This window comes from Thalassophryne amazonica, chromosome 8 (genome assembly GCF_902500255.1).
Source record: "Thalassophryne amazonica chromosome 8, fThaAma1.1, whole genome shotgun sequence".
Taxonomy (NCBI): Eukaryota; Metazoa; Chordata; class Actinopteri; order Batrachoidiformes; family Batrachoididae; genus Thalassophryne; species Thalassophryne amazonica.
In genome coordinates this window covers 99,353,491-99,373,265 of record NC_047110.1, presented here as the reverse complement: position 1 = coordinate 99,373,265, position 19,775 = coordinate 99,353,491, and the positions used below count along the sequence as shown (strand labels likewise).

The window sequence follows — 19,775 nt, the reverse complement described above, 5'->3', positions numbered from 1 at the left end:
CAGTCCACAGCACCTTATTCCAAAAGGAAGCTGGCTTGTCCAAATGTGCTTTAGCATACCTCAAGTGGCTCTGTTTGTGGCGTATACGCAGAAAAGGCTTCCTCTGCATTACAGCATCATACATCATCTCTTTGTGCAAAGTGCACTGTATAGTCGAACGATGCATAGAGACACCATCTACAGCAAGATCATGTTGTAGGTCTTTGGAGCAGGTCTGTGGGTTGATTTTGACTGTTCTCACCATCCTTCGCTTCAGCTTATCTGAGATTTTTCTTGGCCTGCCATTTCGGGCCGTAACTAGTACTGTGCCTGCAGTCTTCCATTTCCTCACTACGTTCCTCACAGTGGAAACTGACAGCTAAAATCTCTGAGATAGCTTTTTGTATTCTTCCCCTAAACGGTGATGTTGAACAATCTATGTTTTCAGGTCATTTGAGAGTTGTTTAGAGGCTCCCATGTTGCCATGCTTTAGAAGAGATGCAAAGAGGGAAAACATTTGCAAATGGCCACCTTAAATACCATTTCTCATGTTTGGATTCACCTGTGTAAGGAGGTCATGGGTCAATGTGCTTACCAAAGCAATTATGTGTTCCAATAAATAGTAATAAATGTATTCAAATCAATAAAATGACAAGGGTGCCCAAATTTATGTACCTGCCTAATTTTATTTAAATAATTATTGCACACTTTCTGTTAATAGTAGAAACTTCATTTCACGTCTCAAATATCAGTGTGTTTGTCTACTATATGATATATTTAGCTGAAATTTCTGATCCAGACAAACAATGATTTATAAAGGAAAATCATGAAAATTATCACGGGTGCCCAAACTTTTGCATCCAACTGTATGCAAAATTGCCCGAACAACCTTGTCTCTGGATTTTTGATGTAGAAAAGACAGATTTGTGTCAAAATGTTCTCTAATTGGACTGGAAACATTAAAATTAGTTGCTCTGTTTGTAATTTTCATGGCTTTGAGTTTGACCATTTATCATGCATGACCTCCGTTAGTGTTGCAGTGCCAAATCTGGTGGCACCGCGCAACTAGATGGCGATGTAGAGCATTTTTCTTTGAATTTAAAAAGTAAAAACTCAAAATTGAATGTAGATTTTCCCAGAGAGTCCTACAAAGTGCTGGTTTACTGTCAGACCAAAGATGATAAATCACCTCTTAAAAAATGATTTCACATTTTCAGGCATTGACATTAAGCTTTTTAGTGTACTTGTCCACAGGACAAGTAACCCTGGTAGTTTACTTGTCCTATAGGAAAAGCTGATTATCCAGACAACCCGTGAGTGAGATTCAAATTAAATATTTATCACATGTACTTTGCTCTGACTTGTCACTTAATAAAAACCTGTCTTTTGTTTGTAAGTACTTTAACTTTAATATTCCAACATAAGAATTGCAGCTGAAATAGAAAAATCATTACATTTCAACATTTTCTGGGACTGAGATTCAGATTAAATATTTATCGCATCTACTTTGCTGTGACATATCACTTCATGAAAAAGTTAATACTGTCACTCTCCTGTGTGGGTGGTAAAATTTTGCAGTTTTATTTCAGAAGATGTGGCAACAAAAAAAGTTCATCTGTGGTAATACAGGGGGGCACTTATTGCATTAATCCAAATTAAAAAAATAAAAATAAAAAAAAAGTCACTAAAAGACACAAAACATAAATAATGCATGACCTGTGGTCTTATAATTTTTCAAAATGTGGTGGTGATGGACACGTAATGAAATGGACTGCATTTATGTTTGCATTTATATCTGTATCAGATGCTCAAAGCGCTTTATAAAAATGCCTCACATTCACCCCGATGTCAGGGTGCTGCCATACAAGGCGCTCACTACACACCGGGAGCAATAGGGGATTAAAGGCCTTGCCCTAGGGCCCTTAATGATTTTCCAGTCAGGCGGGGATTTGAACCCATGATCTTCTAGACTTAAGCCCAACACCTTAACCACTAGACCATCACCCATTCCTACAATTGAGGCCTGCAGCATTTTCCAAGAAAAAAAGTTTGGGACAGGGCAGTTTATTGTTAATGGAAGAATTAGCTAATAATATTTACAGCCAGTTTTCTTGGGAAATATCAGAGTAGGGATGGGTATTGATAAGGTTTTATCGATATTGATGCCATTATCGATTCTGCTTATCGATCCGATTCCTTATCGATTCCCTTATCGATACCTCGTGAATTTTGTACTAAAAGTAGGCTTTACAGGTTTTCTATGTATTTCCTTGAGTCTTAAAGTAAATAAATATGAGATTAGTCACTGTATCCTTGATCTCTGGACATAAATAAAAATACACAAAACTGTGTTTCGCTTTGAAGTTATTAATTCAGACTTAATTCTATCATTCTATCTTGACTGGTCAGAGAGCCGCGCAACGTTTGGAGCTGTGTGACCAGAACGGAGGATGATTCTCGTTTCTTTCTCGCAACGAGACAGGAGTCCCAGTTAGTAACTTTAATCCGCACAAAAGTGAATCACAACTCATATTCAGGGATGAAAGTGATGAAAAACAAAAAAAGCTGAAACCCAAAATTACCCCCCAACACCACCTGCACGAAAATGTTTGAATTCTAGAAGCTCTGAAATGTAATCTGGGACTATTCCAGACAATAAACTGGAGTGAGTGCAGCATCCATTTAGGTGAGAAAAAAAAAAAAATACAACTTTCCTTATTCGGATTCATTCCAGTAGTATTCTGCTCTTACTAGGATGCAGCAGTTTTCTAATTTGGCAGATAGTTCTGGAGGAAATCACTGAAGAAATTAACAAATTGAAAATATGGTTTGACCGAAACAAATTGTCATTAAACTTAAATAAGACAGGGATGAAATGGAGGTGTGAGAGTCACTAGGTGTTCACAGGAAACATTTATTTCTGTATGTATTTATTTATTTATGTTCATTGTTAATTGCTATTATATATTTTCTGTTGTGTTTCTATTCAGGTTCTTTTAGTCTCTTTCTCTAAAATTGTATATAATAATCATTAGATTATTAATATATATAAGCAAAAATAAATTTAAGGAATATTACAATTTGAAAACAAATGCACCCGAACGTGATGACGGCTGCAATTGCTAAATGCTAACTTTTAACATTGAAAATACCATAGACATGCTAACGCGTTGGCATCGCTCCTGTTTTTAAGTTATAAAATACATCTATCAACTGTTTCAGAAGACCATAACAGGTCGGTTTAACATAGAAAAGGTAAATAATACTCACAGACGTATGCTCTTTAGGGTTTTAGCGGGGGGAAATTAAGCGAAAGAAAGAAACGAAGCAATCGACCGAAGCATTGCTTCAATCTGCGAACCACGCTTCGATTGGTTCAAGGTTCAAAGCAAAGCCGCGCTGCAGAAAAGTTGATTAAGGACCCGCTGCAGGGTCTGTAATCAATGTAGAGAACTGATCATTTTCCTGACAAACACCCGCCAAAACAACGGCCACTCTGAAGGACCAATAACAGAATCGTTAAGCACAAAGCTTATTGATGTCGGTGGATCGAATCATTTCTTAACGATACCCGAAAGGAACCGGTTCTCGATACCCATCCCTATATCAGAGGAATACATGAACATTTCCAACTTACTGAATATTTCTTAGACTTTATTTACATCAATCATTCAGAAATACAAACAGTGTGGTACTTTATGGTAAATCTGTGTCAGGTAGGTAGTTCTCAAAAACTAAATGTCCATGCTGGAAGAAGACAAGTGAGGGAAGCCACCAAGACAACTTTGGAAGAATGTTTGGCCTCGGTGGGTGTGAGTGGAGAAACTGGGAATATAACAACATTTTTATTTGATCTTCATTTTACATAGAGTCCCTACTTTTTTTTTTTCATGGTTGTTTCTGTTCCATTTCTGAAATTAAAGAACTGCTATAAGGAAAAAATGTTAACATTTTCTTGTTTTTTAAAACTTTTTAGTAGAACAAACACAAAAACCAAACTCTTGTAAAGAAGGAAAAAATACACAAACGTGCAGGAAAAACTGAACAATGCAGACTGATCTGACTCGTGATTTTTGAAAATAATAAGCGGTAACTTACTTTGAAATAAATGAAATGCAGAGCTGCAGCCTAATAATTTTGAAGAATAAAAATCAGCAGCTTGTATTTTTATGCTGAATAGAGTTCATTTCCTCTTTTTTTCTCCTCCTCAGTCAGGTTTTGTGCTTGAACATTAAACAACTACATTAAGTAATCTAAAATAAATATCTTTGTAAAATAACAACCTGTTAAAGTTCAGAGTTCTCAGCTGCTTTATGTGATTTCTGCTTCTGAACATCACTGCAGAGTTTCTCCAAATCAGGTTTTTTTTAAACACGTGTGTGATTTTTATTCTGTTCATTCATATATTCTCATTTTAAGGAATTTTGACCAATTTATGTCATCTCATAATTTCAGTATAACTGTCACCGACACGTGCACACGGTGTGAACAGGACGATCTAAGAGTTAACTGGTCAAATTGATGCCGATGTCTCACTGGACCAAGAACCATCATTTCAGTCTTGTCAGAGTTTAAAAGTAGGAGGTTTCTAGACATCCAGCTTCTCATTGTGGTCGAACTTTCTGCTTCGTGTCAAAAGTCTGGCAGCAGCATTTTGAACCAATTGGAGACACCTAATGCTGGACTGCGGTAAACCATAAAATAGAACATTCTGGTAGTCCAATCTAGAAGAGACAAATGCATGAATCAGGGTCTCAGCATCAGCCATAGACAGGATGGGATGAATCTTCCCTATATTCGCAGGTGGAAAGAAAGCAGTCCTCGTAATATCTCTAATGTGGAGGTCAAAGAACAAGGTAGGATCAAAAATTACCCCAAGGTTCCTCACTTTGTCAGTGTGATGTATGACAGACGAGCCGAGGCTAAGTGTTAGCTGGTCAAATTGATGTCTCAATGGACCAAGAACCATCATTTCAGTCTTGTCAGAGTTTAAAAGTAGGATGTTTCTCGACATCCAACTTCTCACTGGTGCAAGGCAATCTTCTAAGGACTGTATGTGGACAAGATTACCAGCAGTTATCGGCATGTGTAACTGAGTATCATCAGCATAGCAGTGAAAGTAATCGCAAAACACCTCAATATGTGCCCAATGGGTGCTATATAGAAAAGCAGGGGGTCTAAGACGGGCCCCTGTGGAACCCCAAATTTCATGTCACTAAGGTTAGAGGTAGTGTTATTGTACAAAACAGTGAGAACATCTGGTCAGGTATGACGTCAACCACGCAAGGGCAGTCCCAGTAATCCCAAAATGATTCTCCAGTCTAACAAGTAGAACATGATGATCCACGGTATCAAACGCAGCACTGAGATCTAACAGCACCAGAACCGTAGTGGTGTCTGAATCCACTGCAAGCAGAAGATCATTCACCACTTTAGTGAGAGCTGTCTCTGTGGAATGATGTTTTCTAAAAGCAGACTGCAGGGGCTCAAAAAGTTATTCACAGTAAGGTGGTCCATGAGCTGCCGTGAAACCACTTTTTCAGAATTTTAGAGCAAAATGATAGATTTTATATCAGCTTATAGTTTTTCAATACACTAGGGAGATTAATCATTTCCAGCACAGTTGGCCCAAGAGTGGGCCACAGGTCCTTAAACAATTTTGTTGGTATAGGATCAATTAAGCAGGTTGTGCTTTTTGTAGACATTACAGGTTTCGTCAGCACACCTAGTGAGATACTATAAAATTCTGCAAATGTAGGTAATACCTCAGTAATGGCACCCACCTCAATAGCAGGGTGTAGTTCCTGGGTCGCGGCATGCTGGGATATGTTTAACCTAATGGCTTCTGTTTCCTTCTCGAAGTAATCCAACAAATCTTGTGCTGTAAAAGGAGAGCGACTTGCAGGTGGTCGTCCATGAATAAGTGTTGCCACCACGTCGAACAAGAACTTTGAGTTATGCTTGTTTTTGTTGATCAAATCAGAGTAATAGCCCTGCTTTGTAGCCAGTAATGCATGCTTATAGTCTAAGATAGCATCACACCATGCAAGGTAGAATACTTCTAATTTGAATGACGCCGTTTCTGTTCTAAACCTCTAGCCTTATGCTTGAGGTCACGCAAGTAATCACTGAACCAATGTGACTGTGTTTTAGGTTGGGGGGGCGTGGTTTTAATAAAGGTGGCGCAATCATGTCGAGTGTAGTTTTGGGCACTGAGTTTAAACTATCCACAAGACTGTCTACTGACTGGGCATTTTCCAAACATGAAGCTAAGCTATCAGGCAGTCTAGCTTTGAGTTCAGTCATAGTTGAAGAGTTGATGCGTCGCCGTAGTGATAAATAAGGTTGTTGTTCCACTAAACATGGCAGCGAAACTGTAAACCTAATAAGTGAGTGATGACAGAACATCGATGCACGAGGCATGATGTCAATATACGTGACAGCAATAACACGTGCGAGAACCAAATTCAGGGTATTTCCACTAATGTGCGCCGAATCTTGAACGCATGGCTGAAATCCTAATGCATCCACAATTTCCATAAATGATTTGCAGAGGGGATCAGAAGGCTTATTTATATGAATGTCAAAGTTACCAATAATCAGAATGTTATCTGCACTAGTTGACAAGTTAGAGATGAACGCACCAAATTCATCTAAGAATTCATAGTATGGGCCAGGGGGCCTATATACAGTGACAGCTGATTTTTATTCTTCTGTCCTTTGCAGTACGTAGAATCATGGGCAGAGCGGCGAATCAGATGCTCAAATGAGTTATATTTGTGACCCCCAACAGCTAATAAGCTAAACCTAGATTTAGAAATAAGAGAAACACCCCCACCTTGCTTCGCATCACAAGGGACGTGACAAAATGTGTACGCCAATGGGCAGGCCTTATTTAAGGGGAGGACAGCTGTGGGTTTAAGCCAGGTTTCACATAACCCAAACATGTTTAAGTGATGATCCATAATAAGATCATTAATAAACAATGATTTTGAGGATAGTGATCTTATGTTAATGAGACCCAAACTAAGGACCTCAGTGGGGCTGACAGTTGGACTGTTTGGATTTAGGGGTGGTTCCAGAGTAGCATATATAAGATGCCTGGAAGTAGGTTTAGGTTTGAGAGATTCCACGCGGGTTGTAGGTAACAGACACAAAATATTTGATATTGCTGGAACAGCCAAAGGGCCATCCTCAATTTCAACATCATCCAATGTAGTAATGGGTATTAAGTGTGCAAAGCATATCCCTCTATGATTTTTATGGACACGTCTCCGGAAACAGGACACAGTCTCAACTTCATCAATTTCCCTCCCTGGCAAATAAACTGCACGATCACTATAGTGGATTTTCTCCACTAATTTCCCCGCTAATAGATTCCACATCCACATTTGTCATAAGCCTTGCAGGGTCTCTAATCACCTGCTCTGTGGCCTGCTGTAAAATCCTAACGTTACCCTCCCTGTAGAGCTCTATCTATGTTCACAGACTATGTACCCCCCCAGACTTTCTACCCACCTACTGTGAAATACATTACTGTACAATATCTGTATCTATCCCTAATGCTCTCTGTCCAGTATCCATTATTCACTGCATATGACCAATACTACTGTGCAACATTTAATGAATAACGTGCAATATACAACTCAGATTGTGTGCCTTTATCTCCCTTCATATATAATTGTTTTATATATTTGCACTGAGGAGGAGTTGCTTTAAACGTCATTGTACATACGTATAGTGACAATAGTCGTTCTATTCTATACATAGTGTGGTGCTTCCTTCAAATCCATAAATTTGTTAATTTCCAGAAAATGTTCATCATTGCTATATGCAAGAGTAGATCATTGTACCATTTTCAGCAGAAAACAGAAGCAAGGTATTTTGGTGGTTAGAAAAGATCCAGTGATGCTTCTGTTTTTTTGTTTGTTTTTTTTAATGAAAACAAAAACATGAGTGTGGTGATGTTATAAGAAAAAGACATGAAAATTTCCTTTATTTCAAAATTCTCTGAAAACTAACAACGATTCATAATTGTGAACTCCAGGAATATAGGGGGGGGGGGTAGGCTTGTTAATATACTGACTGCAGTGGGGAACAAATATTGAGGCACTTGGCAGCACTGACTTCAGGGTTGTGAAAAATTCAGTGTGATGGATGTTACATCTGATTCCATTTATATGACTTGCAGATAAAAAGACACGATTTCTGAAATATTTTACTGATTTGCTTTGGAAAACATGAAATAATCCATTTACTGACAATTCTACATCATTTCATGCATTTCTGGGTTTAAAAGGTTTTAGAAAATCTGAGAAAACTGTTTCCAACTCTCCCGACATGCGTTTCTAGAGATACATGTAATAAGAACATATGTCCAACCAAAAAACATAAATGGAAAAATCTAGCACAAACTGATAACCAACCAATTTAAATATTAACTAGTGTGTTGCCTGTGGGGCTCAATGGGGTCTAGATTGGTTAGTGTTAATAAAATAGGTAGCTCACATTTTTCAATGGTGGTAATAAATTAACCAAAACTTGTATAATGAGTTGGAATGGTGTCTGATTCCAGAATGTCAGACCTCAACAATTTTTAGAAGAGGAACTCAACCCTTTTATTTCCTGTTAATTATGTACATTTTATGTTAATTTACTATCTTAATGTATTTATAAATTGTTTAGGTTCTTGTTATCATATACACACTATTATTAGGATTATTATTTTATTTTTACTACTATTCTGACATTTGATTTTTAAATGGCCCACAAGGTTAATAAGGGTTTTCAGTTTCGTGTATCATCCATGTATTTTTAATGTATTTACAATTATATTATGTACTTACATTGAACTTACTAAATAAAATCACTCAGTACACTCACACTTTTAATATAAAGATGACTTACTGCCCCCTTCTGGAATGGCATGTGATTCCAGAAAGTAGTTAGCAACATCCATTGTTCAGTGTTGTTAACTAATATCTGAAGCTACTCCAAAAATATTTGCCCTCCCGTTATGTTTTGCAGTATTAATCCTTGTCCCAAAAATACATAAGCACACCAAATGGGAAATGTCAGCTCTCCACAGTTTGTCTGTGATCGAAGGTGCACACACGCACGCATGCACAGTTGCTGTAAGTAGGTGCTTTTAATTTGACCAAAAAAAAAATACAGTGGATGAAGACATTAAAATCACTAGTTTTCACTCCTGGTACCAACTTGAGATTTAACTCACACATGGTAAGAGCAACATAACACTTAACTAAACTGACTAAACCAAATGAACTACAAAAACACAATAAATCATTAACACCAACAACACTGTTAAACTAGCATGAACCACAATAACAACTTTTAAAACCTCAAAACCCCAAACTCCTATGGTGCATTGCAGCGCAATTGTTGTGAAAGTGTCGTGTCACGGACCAACAACAGGGGGCGTTAATGAACAGACAATGGATAAGCCAAAAGTAACAATTTAATGTTGTGAATCACACAACGATGTACAGACAATAACAATATGGTGGACTGTCAATCATACACCAGGTGACGTGTGGGCAGGCTCGACGATAGAAGACGCCTGGCGAGAGAAAAGCCGGATCCACACAGCTTCCACCGCCAACGGAGCTGAAGAACACCGGAGCCGCCAAGCCCTGCGCCCCAGGTGGCTGCTGTCTTCAGCAGTCAGACCCGGTACTGCTGGCAGAGAACAGAGACAGTCCAGATGAGTGTGAGGTCGCACACTCAGTAATCCCACAGTCTGTATACAGTAAAGGAGGGAGAACCTCCACCTCCAATCACACACTTGTGCAGCTCCTGTCTAACCACTTATCTGATTGGAGTGTGAAGCAAAGCCGTCGCTGATCACACCAAACGCCAATCCCACAGATAAGGCAAACACCACAGGATAACGGCTGCAAAAGAAGTTCAGAGCAGGGCAGAGCGGGCGGTACGCCACACCCGACGGCACCTTCTCAGATGGGCCTGGACCGAGGGCACCCCGACCTCTCCCTCCACTAGCGGGAACAATGGGGGCTGGTACCCCAAACACACTTCAAATGGGGAGAGGCCGGTGGCAGACGAGACTTGGTTGTTATGAGCGTACTCAATCCAGGCGAGATGGTCACTCCAGGCCGTCGGGTGCGCGGAGGTCACGCAGCGGAGGGCCTGCTCCAGTTCCTGGTTAGTCCGCTCTGCCTGCCCGTTCGTCTGGGGGTGGTACCCAGACGAGAGACTGACGGTGGCCCCCAGTTCCCTACAGAAACTCCGCCAGACCTGGGAGGAGAACTGAGGACCACGATCCGAGACAATGTCTGATGGAATCCCATGCAGACGCACGACGTGGTGGACCAGGAGGTCTGCAGTCTCCTGGGCCGTCGGGAGCTTTGGGAGGGCCACGAAGTGGGCCGCCTTGGAGAACCGGTCCACTATCGTTAAGATGGTGGTGTTGCCCTGGGACGGCGGGAGGTCCGTGACAAAGTCCAGGCCAAGAAATCCTGTTGTGAAAGTGTCGTGTCACGGACCCACAACAGGGGGTGTTAATGAACGGACAATGGATAAGCCAAAAGTAACAATTTAATGTTGTCAATCACACAACGATGTACAGACAATAACAATATGGTGGACTGTCAATCATACACCAGGTGACGTGTGGGCAGGCTCGACGATAGAAGACGCCTGGCGAGAGAAAAGCCGGATCCACACAGCTTCCACCGCCAACGGAGCTGAAGAACACCGGAGCCGCCAAGCCCTGCGCCCCAGGTGGCCGCTGTCTTCAGCAGTCAGACCCGGTACTGCTGGCAGAGAACAGAGACAGTCCAGATGAGTGTGAGGTTGCACACTCAGTAATCCCACATTCTGTATACAGTAAAGGAGGGAGAACCTCCACCTCCAATCACACACTCGTGCAGCTCCTGTCTAACCACTTATCTGATTGGAGTGTGAAGCGAAGCCGTCGCTGATCACACCAAACGCCAATCCCACAGATAAGGCAAACACCACAGGATAACGGCTGCAAAAGAAGTTCAGATTATTACTCAACGTTTCGAGTCAGCAGAGAAAATTACCTGATTGGTAGTTGATTTCTCGGCGGGGAGGTGGAGTTGCAGTCCGGCCTTTATGGTGGTGGTGATGAGTAGTAGATGAGTGACAGCTGGTACGGATGATGAGTGACAGCTGTCACTCCTGGTCGCTCCGACGCCCTCTCGTGCTTGAAGCCCGCACTTCAAGCAGGGCGCCATCTTGTGGTGGTGGGCCAGCAGTACCTCCTCTTCAGCGGCCCACACAACAGCAATGTCCATCTGACAGATTTGACAGTCACAATTTGTGTGTGAATGAATTCCACTTGGTCTGCAAAGTTGGGGGTTTTACAAATAAGTTGCACCTTTTTTCAGAATCTGTAACTGAAAATAATTTTTACCTGGTCATGTCCCATTTTTCATGGAATTGCCCGGATGGTATGAATCACTGTCGATGGTGCAAACATTGTATAAAATGAACAGCAAATTAGAATATTACTACAGATAGCCCACTTTAATGGAAATGGGATAAAACAGACATATTTAAAAATAACTGTCACCAAATGCCCACAATGTCCAGTTCTAGAGTCATCTGCCTTTTTCCCCCCGACACAAGACGCAAAGTCATAGTGAGTCATGCCACCCGCGGGCCAGCAGCACAAAGCCACAGACATCCAACACGGCCAGACACTGACACATCCCTGCTTTTCCAGTTGGTGATTGGTGCAGATGGCTGTGATTACAGGGAGAGAGAGAAATAAATGTTGGTACAGCAGCACAGCTCATGCATTGTGTGGCCTTGTGGAATGAGAACCGCCCAGCATGGTCCTGCCCTCTTGTCCCAGAGAATAGAAACTTTCATGAAGAAACAGAACAGCGAGCTGAGCTCTGAGGTGACTTCACAGGACAGAAAAAACTGAGGAAGTCAAGACAATCGGAAGGTCACACTGCTGCTTTTGTTTACCGTGCAGAGACCAGCCAGTGCATCCCGGAGGAAAACGGTCGAACAAAGACCATCACTGATTCAGAACACTGGTGCAGAACGTTAGCTGTTGCTAGCGAGCTTTGATGTCAAACAGTTTGTTGGTTTCATTATACAAGCCCGAGGGCCTAAGACAAGATATAAACACAATGAGAAAGAGCTGGCGGTTCAAACAGCTCAGTTGTCCCCTCAAAGAACAACAAGCAGACATTTCTGAGAAATTAATCCATTTGCTCTTTAAAATACAATTCACAATACATCCTTGTTTGCACTGAAATCACTGCGGATGATAAAAGGCTGATTTGCCCTTCAAATCTAGTAAAAAATAACCAACCAGAATAAAAATAGAAAATACACATATTTACTTTTAAGACTAGGTCATATGGCGTGGGGGGGGGGGGGGGGGGGGTACTGACCCAAAGACACTACTGTAGCTGGAATGTGGGGTCAGATGGTGCACTCTCACTCCCATCCCATTACCAGAATAGACACAATACTCTGCATACCTCCATAATGGAACACGGGACGTACGTTGCTGTTGATTTGGTACTGCCTCATGCTAGGGGTAGTATGTAATAGTTAAACATATTTTCTGAAGAATGCACCCAATTCAAATTCGAAACATGGCCCACTGCAGTACCAATATGAGTTTTCAGGATAGTCTAGACAGAACTCATGAAAAGCGGCTTTATAAAAGGTTAACCTGTTGTGTGGGCCGCCAGAAGAGGAGGTACTGCTGGCCAACACCAGAGGGCGCCCTGCCTGAAGGCGGGCTTCAGGCACCAGAGGGCGCAGTCGTCGCCTGGAGCATCCGAAACTCGGATTGACAGCTGTCACTCATCCACTCATCATGACGCACCCATAAAAGCCTGGAGAAGACACCACACCCACGCCGAGAAATCGTCGACCCGTACAGGTAGACTCTCAGCCGTCTTCGCAGCTAAGCTTTTGTTGTAACGTTCATTACTTCTGAGCTGGTAGCTGATAATCAGTGACTTTTTGAGTTTGCAGTTTATTCCACTTGTGTCTGAGTCTGAGGGAGTTGGTTGGAGCCGGCGTTTCCGCTCTGCACTCCAGCCCTCAACAAGTGTATACTTGGTCTGCACGGTAACTCACAGGACTTGTGAAAGCAGGAGGTGGAGGCGTTCTTCTCCTCCCAAAAAGGAGTCAATTGGTGACTGTTTGCTGGGTGTGTTCACTCACACTCACTCTTAACTGTTTCTGTTTCCTGCCAGCAGTACCCGATCTGACAGCTGGAGACGGTGGCCACCTGGGGACTCAGGATTGGTGGCTCCGGGGTGTTCCACATCCGTTGGCGCTGGTAATCGTGTGGGTTCCGACTCCTCTTTGGACGGGCGTCTCCTATCCTCGAGCCTGCCCACACGACACCAACTTCATAATTGACTGTAGTATTAAATTGTATCTGTATTAGTTGTGCACATTTCACAACAGTAAATTGTTATTCTTGCATTCCCATTGACCGTTCATTTACGCCCCCTGTTGTGGGTCCGTGTCATCACACTTTTCACAACATAACCGGCATTTTTGAGTAGAAGTATATCAGTATTGTTTTTAAATTGTTGAAATTAGTCCATGGGCCAAGCAGATTTTCGGTACCACTTAAGGGGAAAAACAACACTTAGAATCCAGCCTCAGTGTATCATGGCCTACACTAAAATGTATGATAGCCATCCCATGGTGGTAGCTGTAGCCAGGTAGGGGACAATGAAGAATTACACAGAGGTCAAACTATAAAAATGCTCCAATCATGTTGAAAACTATATCACATTACTTGTCTGATCATAACGATTCCAAAAAGGTATAGTTTGGACTATGACGGAATGTTCTGGAGTTATGGGGTCAAAACAGCAAAAATGGTGACAAAGGTCAATTTCAGTTTGTACAGGGGTCAAATATTAAAGCTGCTCCAATTTCAGTAAAAAACTATGCATTATGCAAAATTATTAGGCCCTACTCTATCACATGCAATTGAAAAAACATTGTGGTCTTGATGGCGCTGAACCCAGGGGGCGCCAAAGCACTTGACTTGCCCAATTTTGAGAAAGTTTAGCACCACCTGGTGGCCCGCGCCATCAGCCTTTTTTACAGAAATTTGCAAGAATGGATAAACCAACATCTCTACTTTATGTAACAGTTGGCAAAATTTTGGGGGCTCCTCTTATATTGATTTGATACCCCTTTAAAAATCAGGTCATTGGTCAGACATTTGTCTCTCGATCTGCATCATCTGCAGTACAAGAGTTCATGCATGACTTACTTGGATATGCCTCAAATTGCCTTTTCCCTTGGCAGACTTGAGGATTTAGGTATGGGAAAAATAACTTCAATTGTCTTGCTTCAATGAAAAACTGGCTGTCTAGTAACTCCTCACGTTTACATTTTGACAAACTCAAGATGATGGTCATTGGTCCTATGAGACACAGGCATCATTTTGACCAGCTAACATTAACCTTGGACTTGTGTGCCATTCATCACAGTGAGAAAGTAAAAAAATCTCTTTTGATCCCTCACTGTTGTTCGACCAACACATTAGACAAATCACTAACACTGCTTTCTATCACCTCTGTAACATTGCGATGATCTGACCTATCCTGTCTCTGGCTCATGCAGAGACTAATACATGCCTTTGTCTCTTCCAGAATGGATTACAGTAACATCCTGTTTTCTGTCTTCCTACAGTCCAGTATAAGAGGTCTTCACATGTTTCAAAATGCTGCTGCTAGCGTTCCAATGAGGAGGAGAAGGTTTGATCATATTACCCAAATTGTGCCCTCCCTCCAGTGGCTTTCTGTCCATGCAAGGCCAGATTTTCAGGTTTTATTTTTAACATACAAAATCCTCAATCTGGCCAGTCTAATCAAACCTTATGCAGCAGCCCATGCTCTGCAGTCTCAGGAGGAAAGATTACTGTGCGATCCAAAGGTCAGGGCAGGAAAAAATAAAAATCAGCAGGCCTCAGAGCTTTCTCTTACCATGCACCTGTTCTATGGAATAGCAGGCCTGCTGAGATAAAACAGTCTGATTCTGTGGAGTCATTCAAATCCAGATTAAAAACCCATTTGTTCTCCTTTTTGTATTACTAAAATATTAGTATTGTACTGGACCATTTTTCCCCTGCCTCTTAATTTTGTTACTAATAAAAGAGCAGGACTTAGTTTCATCATAGCTAAATTCTGGGACTGTTAGTGAAGCAGATGGCTAGCTGCTGGTGGCTGCATGAGTATCCTGTTTATTTTGTTATTGTTGTGCTAAGAAATAATGTTCTTTGAGTTGATAGTTCTGACTCATTGATTCTGCTTTTTGCCTCTGTTGAAGGTATGATTGTTGGACCCTTCACTGATGGCTGCGCTGACATGGAGCACATTTCTAGCAGTTCCTGCCAGAGCATGTAGTTTGACTAAACTGGCATTAGGAAGATCTCCACCACACAGTAAATTCTGCTGAGTAAAATATACTCTGCTGGGATAACACTTGGTCCCAGTCGAAACAGAATAAAATACCTACACTCTATTATAGAGTGAAGTCAGCTCTACCGTCTTGTCAAATCAAGCGCTTCTACTCCAATAAGATTTAGTTTTACACTGTGATGGAGTATATTAAACTCTACTTGGACTGAGGACCCAAATGTTATCCAAGCCAGAGTAAATTGTTATCTAGCAAAATTTCTGTGCACTATTGATTATTTTCTGGACTACGATGGCCTACGGTTTATATATAATAGTAAAACGTCTTTCTGTATTTGATTTGCTGTTTGTTATTGTAGTATGCCTAAGCAGTTGGTCACCCTCTCTGAGTATAGTCGCTTGAGGTTTCTTCCAGAACGAAAATGCAAGGGGAATTTTTCCTCTTACCGCGATTGGCTATATGCTTTCTCTGGGGGGGGGGGGGGGGGGGTGGTGGTAAGGGTAAACCTAACTTTGTGACCTAACATATGTTTGTGAATTGATCTTGTAACTATGCAGTGTTTACTGAACCATCCACAACGCTATCTGGATATTTTTTCTTTTACTATAAAACACAGAGGTCTGTCAGTTACAAAGACTTAGAACTGAGAAAACCCGTATAGTGCATCTGGTAAGTCAACAATAAAAGGGGATCCACCATAAAATAAAAATAACAAAAAAAAAAACTTACAGATCACAGTTTCAGTCAATGCTGCACTTTACAGGAGCTCTTGAACATGAGGGCCTACTCAAAGGAGATTAAAATCAGTACAAGAAACAGAGATGCTGGCAGCTTTGAGGTCTCTGGATGGAAAGCAGAAACACGCAAGAGACTGAACTGAGGGAAGTCCAGCGATGGTGCTATTGTAGAGTCAGGCATGTTACCTAGTATACAGGTGTCATCGCTGAAACCACTCAGAATTTATCCTTTGATTCCTGACATTCCTTCACACATACATGAGCCAACTTTTATTGCAACAAATGCACATAAAGTTGAATGAAGCCTTCATTTCACTCTTGTCATACATATAAAGCAATAATCAAAAATATAAAAACTTTATTGTCGGGGAGACCCTTGGACAAAACAATTAAAAGCCATTTCTTAAAGGGGCACTGTTAGATTTTAAAATAATAATCTGACTAATCTCACAATTTAAAAAAATGTCCAAGTAATGTGCATTATTTATGCCTGTTAGTAAAGTAAGACCCTTCGGCTGCTCACTTGTTCCCCCTCACTCTGGGTCGCCACAGCAGATCTGCTTACTGAATTGGCACAAGTTGCCAGATGCCCTTCATTGCACAACTCCACATTATATGGAGAAATGTGGTAGGGTTGGGGTTTGAACAGAGAACCTGTCCTGTGCACCAACAGCAATTCTTGTATATTTGTCCATGAATTGTTCTGTGAATTATTTCTGTAATTTATGACTGTAGCATGGCCCAAGCAGAGGGTCACCCCTTTGAGTCTGGTCTGCTTGAGGTTTCTTACTCAGAGGGAGTTTTTCCTTACCACTGTTGCTCTGGGGGTTGGTAAGGTTAGACCTTACCTGTGTGAAGCGCCTTGAGGCAACTCTGTTGTGATTTGGCGCTATATAAAGTAAAAATAACCTTCTGCACTGAAACCAAGTGCACTAACCACTTGGCCACCACCCCTGCATTATTTATGCTTGTTAAATTAGTTTAAATAAAAATATATCCTATTTATAGCTTTGCTTATTCACATCAATCATCTAAACCATTTGTCAATGACATCTAAAAATAATTAACTTAGTTTTCATTTGTTCATATTAATCCATTTATTAACACCACTTTAAGTCATTTTAAAAGAGTTAAGGAGTTCCAAAACTCCATTTTCTTCATAAGTGGTTTATAATTTCACATTTGGAAGAGTTTTCAATTTCAAACATGAGTAGTCTGTGTGACCATTGGGCTACAACTAACGATTATTTTCATAATCCATTAATCTGCTGATTATTTTCTTGATTGAGCAATAAGTTGTCTGGTTGAAAAAATGACAGACAACATTGAAAAATGTCAACCAAGATGATGTCCTCAGATGTTTTGTTTTGTCCACAACCCAAAAATATAGGATTTACTGTCAAAAAGGAAGAAAGAAACCAGAAAATACTCACATTTAAGAAGATGAAATCAGAGAATTTTAACATTAAAAAGAGACAAAGCAATGTATCAGTTAATTTACGAGTGGATTAATAATTGATTATTTAATTAATCATTGCAGGTCGAGTGGTCACATTAGCATAATTGTATTAATAGTGTTATAATGACTAAATGATCTATGTATTATATATAAAAATCTTTCTTTTGGCTGCTCCCATTTGCTCAGGGTTTGCTATAGTGAATACAGTGTGGAGCTACATGTTGAATTGGCACAAATTTTACACTGGATGCGATTCTAATTTATTGATAACTAACAAAGAATCATTAATTGCATGACTGGAACGTTTAATTTCTTTCATTACAGATTAGTCTGTTAATCTGCTGATTTTTTTTTTTTTTTTTACATTTTGGTATTTTGCAGTAATTACGAATAGTCAGCAGCAAAAAACCTACTTTGATTATTATTTAACAAAATATTGTGCCAAACTTTGGCACACTCCACCTTCTCATATGTAATAAAAAGTGCTGTTTTTTCCAGTTATTATTATCATCATTATAATAATAATAATAAATGGAAGGTCTTTGTATGCTGGACAAATATATAAAAGCACTGCCCTGGTTTTCAGCTGCCATTGAAGGTCTAAATTTTGAATGTAATGTTTTAATTCTCTTTTGATGTATTTAAATCTATTTCATATAGTTAATTGTGTCTTGACATTGGTGCTTTATGTGTTTATGATTTTATTCTGTAAAGTGCTTTGTTTATTTGTATGTTAACATACATCAATAAAAAAACAGAGAAGTTTCTAAAGGTATTTTTAATCCATAGTCATATATGTAGTTTTAGACAAATATAAAAATCTATGGCAAAATAGCTGGTAATAATACTGTATAAATATATAGTAAGAAATAATCACACACTTATTCAATTTTGTTTTTAACAATTTGCATAATTAACATGCATAATATATTATAATATGTATAATACATAATAATGTATACAAATATAAAATATCAGAAAACTGCAAAATGTTCATAACTTTAACACGTTTTCAATTAACCTGTTTTTTTTTTTACAAAAATAGAAAAAATTAAAATATTCAAGTAAAACAGAAACAAATAATCCAATTGTTCCACAAAAAAGGATTATCAAAATGTGATTAGTTTAAAGCAAGGTGTTAGTAGTTAAAAAGTTAAAACCCAGTTGTGAAAAACAAAAGCATTAACTTTTTTTAAATACTATAATCTGGCTCCCACTCAGTTCACATGAATCACTTGTTATTATCGCTGAGTGACTTTATTAGAATATTTATCTGGTCACTGTAATCGATATTTTCTTACCTGCTAAACGTCTTAAAGAAAACTTCAGCCCGGTTCAGCTTCACGCCAGAACTTTCCAGTCGGATCTAACGCCGTCTTTTTATTCCACTTGTATGCTGCCAACAAGTATTTGGCCTCTAAAAGATCGTCGGGAGGCGGTTTTGGTGACAGCTACATGCCGCTTTTTGATGCTAACACACTTTACTGACAAAGGAAATGAAGTTTAAAGACAACAAGCGCTCATTAGCGACTCCTACAGGTGGGGCTGCGCCACTACTACAATAAACCTTTGCAACGACTGTCATGATTTAATAAATACAATTATCTCCTGTTAGGTTTACTACACTGCCACAGTGAGAACACTTTAACTCTTCATGAGTGTCTGTGGATTGCCTGGTTATCATGATTACACTCAGGGTGTTACTCAGACATTTAAAAGTCATCATCATTAAACTGTAACATTCAGCTGTGGGACTAAATGTTCTGTCTTGGAGGAGTCAGGTGGGGACACGTTTAATTAAAGGCACAGTGCCACTCTTTGTTTTTTTTTAAGATTTAAGTCATAAAAAGAATTTTCTTTGGCACCACTATAATTTTATTCCTTAGCATTTAGATAAGGGATTCATAATATGATATTGCCAATATGATCAAAATTCATGCTGTCTGGAAACAATTTAGAATTTCAACCCCTGAGGGGGAGAAATGTAACGGATGCTATGATGCAATGAACAACATTTGGTAGATTTAGAAGTCATTTACAAGAAAGCTTATGGATGTTAATGTAAAAGGGGATACAGGCAATCTCAAAACATCACACGTGCACACGTACTTCCTCCTGTAGTTAGTCTGCATGACACTGATGAAGGGAAAGACAATATTCACTATGGAATTCCC

At 39.9% G+C, this 19,775-nt stretch overlaps 1 protein-coding gene across 1 annotated transcript in view; it reads right to left on the bottom strand.

Annotated features, from left to right (window-relative positions):
* Positions 1–19,097, bottom strand: part of tspan9a (tetraspanin 9a) — a 782,740-nt gene extending 763,643 nt beyond the window's left edge. Inside the window, exon 1 of the mRNA XM_034177075.1 lies at positions 18,903–19,097. The gene's annotated coding sequence lies outside the window, so the exon portion shown is untranslated. The remainder of the gene's footprint in view (positions 1–18,902) is intronic.
* Positions 19,098–19,775: the final 678 nt, after the last annotated feature.